Source organism: Panthera uncia, assembly GCF_023721935.1.
Source record: "Panthera uncia isolate 11264 chromosome C1 unlocalized genomic scaffold, Puncia_PCG_1.0 HiC_scaffold_3, whole genome shotgun sequence".
NCBI lineage: Eukaryota > Metazoa > Chordata > Mammalia > Carnivora > Felidae > Panthera > Panthera uncia.
In genome coordinates, this window is record NW_026057584.1 from 79,305,859 (window position 1) to 79,314,888 (window position 9,030).

Genomic DNA, 9,030 nt, shown 5'->3' on the forward strand with positions numbered 1-9,030 from the left:
TGCTTTGATTATAGAAAAAAATATGTAATTGCATAAGAGATGTATAATGTAATATACATCATAGTTCATAGGCAATCTTCCAGAAAATCATCAGTCTCTGATTCATCTGAATCTGTAAACACCTTTTAATTTCTAGCCTTGCTGAGTGTTTACTATGCCCCCAAAAATTTTAAAGAACTATGGTGCAATTTTATTTTAAGTTTTTTTTCTTTTTTCTTTTAGCTTTGTATGATGTTTCTTTAAACCATATGTTAGTGGTTATTCATTAGAAGATGAAGACCTTAGGGGCGCCTGGGTGGCTCAGTTGGTTGAGCATCCAACTTCAGCTCAGGACATGATCTCACAGTTCGCGAAGTCGCTGCTCTCAGCGCAGAGCCTGCTTTGGAACCTCTGTCCCCCTTTCTCTGCCCCTCCCCCGCTTGTGTGCTTTCTCTCTCTCAAAAGTAAATAAACAGTAACAAAAAATTAAAACAGAAGACAAAGATCAAGACCTACTTGCACAGGATTGCATTCTGCAAATAGAACTCAGGAATGACTTGGAATCCTGAGAATATCTATAATTCAGGATTTCTTTAAGTTTAAGCCACAATGTTTAGCTTCTATATCTCTTCTGGGTAGAAAATTCTATTTGACAAAGTACCACTGAATTGCAGCTGGGACATACTTACAACTCAATAAAAATAGTGTGACTGAATGCCATGCCTTCACTTGAAGGAAGGAACATGTCTTAAATGCAGGCTTCTCCTGAATGCTGTAGACGTTGTGTGTGGTTTTTTTAATTCTAAATTAAATTTGGAGGCATTTTCATGGAATATAATTTAGATCATGAATTTAAAATTATTTTTTTTCCCTTTAGAAAAAATGTTCATTTTTCTTAATAAGTCAAGGTCATTTTTTTCTGTCAAAATTCACATTTTCTGCTATACACACAGCTTAGAAAAATTGCAAGATGGTCTTTGAGTATCATCTCTAAATCTTGCATCAAGCATTTATTCATAGCATGCCACATTTTTTCTGTGCTTTTTATATTAACACATTTTCATATATATTATATTTTATTAAGTTCAGTTTAAAGCCAAGTGTTGAGAAAGAAAGAAGGACAAGAACTAATGTCTTTTCCTGTTAGCATTTATGTGTGGGGAAATAAAACATACCTTCATCTAGATAATTCTAAACCATATATAATCAAGGTAGACAGTGTGTGGTAATCCTGTTTGCTCTGCAGAAATATAAAGCATTCTTCTTTGTTTACTAGAAGTACACAAGTTCCCACAGTCAGCACTGTCTTAGTCTAATATTGGACAAATTGCAGTCCTCGTATGTGAAAGAGCAGCTACGCCTAACCGGCTGATCAGTTGACAGAAGGATTAAATATCATATTGCACATGCCTGTCCTATGATAGGCTCTTAAACATTCAATTCACAAATCTTAATGGCCCAGCAGGTCTTTCTTGAGAAAGTGAGATTTGAGCAGAGACGTGGAGGGTGAGGAGGATTATCAAGCAAGGGGAGTGTGAGGCAGTGTTTCCAACAGAGGGATGTGCAGGTGCAGAGAGCCTATGGTGGGAGGAGCATGGCTCTGCCCAGACTCAAAAGGAAGGTCAGTGTGGCCCATGCAGGTTGTTCTGGCCAGAGGGCCTCAGGTGAGGCTCTATCAAGAGGGCAAAGATGGGGCCATGGTGCCATTAAGGAATTCAGTCTTTATGCAGTGAGAAATCAGAAACTATAGAAGGGTTTTAAACTGAGGAAAGGCATTTTAAGACATCTTTGCTTAGAGTCATGACCTTTCCTAAGTCACTGAGAGAGAAACTCAAACTCATAAAAGCAAATGAGGAGAGCTCTTATTTGTTGTTGATTGGTCCTTTTTTTAAAAAAAAAATAACATTTATTCATTTTTGAGAGACAGAGACAGAGTGTGAGTGGGGGAGGGGCAGAGAGAGAGGGAGACACAAAATTTGAAGCAGGTTCCAGGCTCTGAGCTGTCAACACAGAGCCTGACGCGGGGCTTGAATTCACAAACCTTGAGATCATGACCTGTGCTGAAGTTGGACACTTGACTGACTGAGCCAACCAGATGCCCCTAATTTGTCCTTTTTTAAGTTTTAAATTCATTAAATGTAATTTCATAAATATAGTCCTCAGCACAATATGTGGCCCATTGCAGGTGTATTTTTTCTGAAAACTCATATTCATCTGAGCTCCTCAGAATTACCTTCTTTTTTTAAACGCTTATTTATTTTTGAGAGACAGAGAGACGAGACGTAGCGTGAGCAGGGGAGGGGCAGAGAAAGAGAGAGACACAGAATGTAAAGCAGGTTCCAGGCTCTGAGCGGTCAGCACAGAGCCCGACGCAGGGCTCGAACTCACAGACTGTGAGATCATGACCTCAGCTGAAGTTGGATGTTTAACTGACTGAGCCACCCAGGCACCCCAGAATTACCTCCTTAAGCGGTTCAAATACCAAGTCAAATTGTTTTGGAAAATGTAGTAACTTTTCAGTGACAATGATCACTGACGTTTCTACATAAGTTCAGCAAAGGTCTATTATAAAAATTGGGCATTGAAGAAGTGGTTTTAAATTGCTCTATTCAATGTCAAAATACAGTCTGTGTACAATGTGTGGAGAGTCAATACATTACGATCTTTTTACTTCCTAAGCAATTTAGTTTTTCAGTATTTTCAGTAATATATTTCCTCTTGTCGGTATCAATATAGGAGAGCTCAATTTATACAATACTAGATATCTTCTGAATTGCAGAAATAGGAATTGGAACTTTCTTATAGCTCAGTTGTAAAACAAGGTTACCTTTTGCATGTTCATAACTGGCTTTTAAAAATAATTTTGGAGACTATTTTATTAGGAACAGCAACAATAGCTTTCAAAAGATTCTTGAGGTTCTTTATGTAATGGGCAAAGCCACGTCCAGTGGAGGAAAGGATACTTTCAAGGCTAACCAGGCAAATGAGCAATAGAGTCCATGAGAAACTGTCTGCCTCATGGACAGAAAATGTGTTCAAATCCTGAAGTAAGTTTTGTCCAACCCCAGGTGAGCTTAGCACATCAAAGGCTGCCAAATTGCTATTAGATGTGTCACCTCCACAAAGTTGTCAGCATATCAGCATCACCTGCATTGTTAGAAATGCAAATGCTCAGACCACACCTCGGGCTTTTTGAATCAGAAACTCTGGGGTGGGCCCTGTAAACTGTGCGTTAATAAGCCCTCTGGGTTCTCAAGTTTGAGAACCTCTGATCCAGGAGAAACAGTAAACTTCAAAAATCACATCATCAGCCAGTCAAGTCCTACATTATTACTAAAATAGCTTTTAGTGTTACGAAAGGTAATGTGGCAAAAGATAGAGCCCAGTACCTACTCCTTTCCTCCTGTCTAGTAGAACCCTTTCCCAGAGAGCTAATATGTCTCGGGAAATCTAACCGACCCCTGCTTCAGAGGTGGACCCCGATTAGGCTGAGCCAATGATGGCAATACCAAAACCCTTACCAGAGATATGTTTGGGGATATTGCAGGTCTGAACCAGTGTGAGCCAATGAGATACATAAAACATAGTTCAGGCTTTTGGGCAATGAATTTCATTATTCTTAAGAGGCAATTATTCTATTTCTTTCTTGCACTGCATGTGAATGTACATGTTACCAGCAGGCATCCATGAGCATTAGGGGAAGCAGCGAGAGGTGGAGTGAATTTATCATGGGGTGTGCAAAACGGAGAGTCAGAACTTGAGTGCTGGGAGACATTGCTGGGCCACTGGATCAGCCCACCTCAACACCCTTCCTGACTCTTTAGTAAGTTAAAAATGGTACCTGTAATCAAAAGCACCCTAACTTATACAGGATGCCCAGTAAACCATGAGATACCCTGAAGCAGAGGCCATGGCTTTAATCATCTTTAGATCTTGGGGGCCCAGTCCAATGCCTGGTAGATAGTGACTGCTTAACAGATTTTGTTGAATGAATGAAAATCTGAATGCATTTACATTTTACAAGTATATTCCACCCACTACAGCATCCAAAGAGATAGATATGCAATGTGAGTACCTCAAAAATAGTTTTATTCAGAAGGCAGTCATGTTGTACTATTTTTCAAACTGATTGATGTTGGAAAATGTAGTCAGGAATCCTTTTATCTGGATAGAAAGGAAGTATCTCTACCTATGCTTTATTTTTAGTATTTTAAAACTTTTCTTAAACACGAAAATAACTGCTACTTTTAATGATCAAGAACATGTCTTTAAATCTACAGCTTAAAATGCACAAATGAGTCCCTTTCTGTCATTGATTCCATTACTCACGTACATGTTTTTCTTTCTTGTGATGGCAGATGCTCTTAATTGCTCACAAGCATGAGTGGGAAGTGATTATAAACTTCAGATTTAATAAGAACATCAAAAAAGAGGAGAGACAGATCAAACTGCTCCATCAATTATAGGGGTGTTCTGGTTTCATTTTGCATTTCCTTTTCCCACGTTTGTAAAAGTGCCAAATAAAAGTGATCTCTACCTATGTGGTCTTGTGTGCCAGAGCCTTCTCCCAGGGGCAGAAGGAAAACAAGAGACTTGAGCCCTCCCTACAGAGACCAGTGAAAGCTCATGCATGGGTAGAACTAAGGTTGAGACCCACTGCCCCATCTCATGAGAACCAGCCCACACCTTTAGCACCCCGATGTGAAATTGATTACTCCAGAAAGTGTATACCTAGCACTTGACATATCCCAGTGGTGACTTCAGGCACAAAATTTTGCCCACCCACTAAATGTGCCCAAGGAGGCGAGTTTCCCTCACTTATTCAAAGATAATTCTGATTCTTTCTGAGTATTTCAATGTTATTTCTAGCTATAAATGGCAAATGTTATTATTCCAGTACTTTCACTCTTCCTGAATCACACACCATTTTAATGCCGTGATGTAGCAAGATTACTCCTTAAATGCATTAGGCATAATAATCAGTTGTTTTTTGTTTGTTTGTCTTTCATTAGACTAATCAGTTAAAGTGGCAAACCATCACCACTTGAGAACTATGGAGCATGATGTTTTGGGGAGACAATGACTCCTCCCCATCTTGGCCTTTCTTCCCTATTTAGGCCTCCCTAAATTTTCTTCATGTTCCATCTTACCATTTTAAACTGAAGCATATCAGAATGTAACTGTCTGGAAGTATACAGGGGCTCCGTGTGTGTGTGTGTGTGTGTGTGTGTGTGTGCGTGTGCGCGTATGTAGGGGCTGGGCATTTGCATTTTAACAGAGGATGAAGCTTTTTCCTCTGGAACTTCTGGCATCTACAAGGAGCTAATGGAGGAAGGCGGTGCCAGTGCCCTCTAGGCTCTGTTGAATGACCCAGCCACCAGGCTGTCCTTTGAAATGACACCCAAAATGAAAGATTCAGTGGAAATGAAGAAAGCCTCAAGATTTATGTGTTGGGGTCATGATAAAATAGGAAGGCAATTTAATTTTGCAAGTGTTATTAAATTTGTTATCAGCCCCCAGAAAGCAAAGCTGGGTTCTGCCTATTGAAAACGCAGGTGTAACGTGGGGAAATGAGAACTCCTGTTTGCTCATGGATTGCTCTAGGAGGCCATCATGACACATGGATATTCCTTCATGTGCCCTCTAAAGGGAATTATTTGCCTTTGCTGGTTGTGGGAAGAGTCACCACCCCAGGCTGATGAGAAGAGGCTTCTTACCCACTCCAGACCCCACAATTCCACGACACAACAAGAGGCAGTGCATGTTTTTCAACTGCCTTGCTCTGTGTGTTACACCTGGACCACTAAATCCATAAGAATCGAAGTTCCCCCAGTCATGCTCTGACTACACACCCACAGTACAGTGGGCTTGATAGCCATAAGCCAATTAAGGCAATTAATTCTATTTAATGTGAAATGTTCTCCAATACACACACTGGCAGAAATAGTGAAAAATACAAGCATCAAGAATTCTGATTTATTTTCCCACTTCCAGAGCCAGCTGCTGAGTGCCAACCAGTGCTGTATGTGCTTCTGGCATAACTTTATTAATAATCTTGGCAAACAAAGAATCCTTCAACAAATAGCAGTAGCCTTTTGATTATATTGTGCCACAGATAATAATTGCTTCAAATTGAGTGCAGTGAAGTCTATTTGCTCATGCATAATGAAAAAAAATCATATAACAGCTTGATTATGAAAACTAACGGCATGTTGGAAAGCTACCAAGAATTCCCCCAAATTGGACATTTTAATTGTTTTACCTCAGTTGCTGATCCAGGCCAAATTCATTTAAAACAAATTTAACCTACCAAAATCTCTATAAAACAAGTTGGTTTCCAAGCCTCCTGGCAATAATTTATTTAGAGTTAATGAATGTGAAAAATGTTTTTTAAAGCTACATAAAAATATAATAATAATATTATTATTGGAACAATATTTAAATCAGCAAAATTCCAGGGCACAGGAAAATTTAAATTGACTCTTGCAGGTCTCTGAAAGAGGATTTGGCCTGTACTTTACTTTTAGAGATTGGAATTGTGCGGGTTTGTCTCTGCATATAGGTATTCTGCAATTATTCCCATTTAAAACTGGATTGTGCTTTTTAACAAAGATGTGGAAATGTACCCTTGATTATTTCTGTTACCATAACAGCTACCATTTACTGAACAATTGCTATGCTTCAGACACTAAGCAGTTTACAAATATTATGCAGTTTAGTCTTCACCAACAGCACTAGGAGATAGAGCTGTTTCCATGCCTTGCGCGGAGTAGGTACAGGATCAAGATTTGTTGCATGAAGAGAGAAGTAACCTGCTTCACGTCATTAAAGCCCAGCATTTAAACCCCAATGGTGGCGTTCGGTAGCTGTTCTCTTAGATCCCTTATTTATGTTTTTTTTTTCTTTTTCCTTTCAGCGATGTTTAAAGTTTCCAAATTCTAATAGTCCCCAGACAAGGCTAAACACAATCACATCAGGAATTCCTCTAGGTACAAATTCTTCAGGAGTTCAGGCAACATGATGCCTGTAGATAAGGATACTGGTTAATCGTCGTCAGGCTCTGCTGAGGGACCGGCTCTGGTGATGTTTCAAACACGGCTCAGCGTGACGCTGCCCACACTGCAAAAACCCAATGGCCAAGCAAGTTGAGTTGGCTGGACACAGTTTGCATTCGACCAGGGCTGCTAGACTCCTGCCCAAACAATTTTCTTACTGAATGAACATTCCACTTAGAATAGCCTGTGATTTTGACTTTTCGGCGTCTGGCAGATTGTGGTCCACACTATGAATGCTGATCGTGGCCAGTGCTAGGCAACATTTTGAAGAGAATACACTTCCTGTGGCACCATCTCTACACCCTTCCAGCACCCTGTTCCCTCTCCACCTGCTCCAAACGACACCTCCACCCCAGCCCATTATCTTACCCGCTCACCTTTGTTAAAAATAAACATTTTTACCTTCATTATTTTAGCCATGGAATCCTTGTCCAAATGCAATCTTAGTTGGAAGCACAAATGTAAGAAACAAGCCTAATCTTCTCCCTAGGGTATGGGACTAAAGGTCTAGAATCAAATTAACTCAATGTAAAGTCACGGACACTTAAACCTGAGTGAGGCATCTTTCTGAGTCTTATCCCAAGGCCCATGTCATTTCAAAGATCTCTCAGATAACTGCAGTGACCCTGTTGATCTCTCTAATGTCCTCTGTACTAACAGCCACTAACACAGTCTAAGCCAACTACGTCTTTGTTTTTTACATGGAGGTTAGTTTTTCTGCTCAGTTAAGCTGTAAACTGCCTATGGCAGAAACCTATCTTTTGTGTTTCTCATTTAAGTAGAAGATCCCATCTATAGTAAATAATTCACCAAAAGTGCACCCTAGAAACAATTCTCATCAAGTCAAAGCAAAACAGAAGGAGAAAGATGAGGCAGGAGGTACTCAGTTTTATGCGACCCATTGCTTGCTTTCTTTTATACCTCCCGCTCGAGCACTGGTTAGTAATCAGAGAATCAGATTTGGAATCTGGCAGTTTTAGCTTACTGTGTAACTAGGCTATTTTATTTACCTCTCTGTGCCTCAACTTCCTAACCTGTCAAATGGGGATAAAAACCTTGTCAACTAATTGTGAGAACTTTGCAATATTTTGTAGAGAACACCCATAATAGTAACTTTCAGTCCCACTTCACTTTGCCATTTTGTATCCTTTGGGACATTTGGCCTAGTTAATTAGCCCACAGGAGTTAAGGAAAACTTCCTTTTACCGATACTGCCGGCCGGGTAAGCCCCAATTCTGAGATTTAATTTCCCTTATCGTGTTATCCTGGATACAAATATTATGGACTTCATTGTTCTCTGTAGCTGTGTATTCATACTGTGAGCTGAACTTGTGCGTGAGTGGTGATTGGGGGTTGAGATAAAGGTGGTGGAAGAATAGAGAAACAGAGAAAGAAACAAGAAACAGAGCATTGTTTGTATCTCCTTACCTAGGCATCCTTCCTACTCCTGCCCTCCCCCTTCCCCTACAGAGAGATGACTGGCTTTGACCTTTCCTCCTTTTGATTATTTCTAAAAATGTAAAAAGGACTATTTGTGATCAGTGAAGGACTTCATCATGATTTTGTAGCCCATCGCTTCTAAAACTTTAATATGCATGAGAATCATGAGGGGTCTTGTAAGTGCAGATTCCAAATCAGTAGGAGTGGGTGGGGCCAGAGAGCCTGCATTTCTCCCAAAGCCTAAGAGATGCTGCTGATCCAGAAACCAAAATTTGAGAAGCCAACATCTATATGACTGCATCAAGGCAGTGGAAGCTAGTCGTATCAAACACAAGGAGGAAAACAACTAAAAACTCATTCTCAAAACTCAGTTGCCACTGCCACAGGTGCATTATGGGAATAGAGAGAATGCATGTGCTTATTTACACATTCGAGTTTTTTGTTGTGGTTGCTGCTGCTGTTGCTTTATTTTCACCTTCTTTTTGCTTAAGTACTAGTTCATATTCTCATTCTTGATCTCATCCTGTTTATCATTGGTAAAAGCTCTACTCTCCTT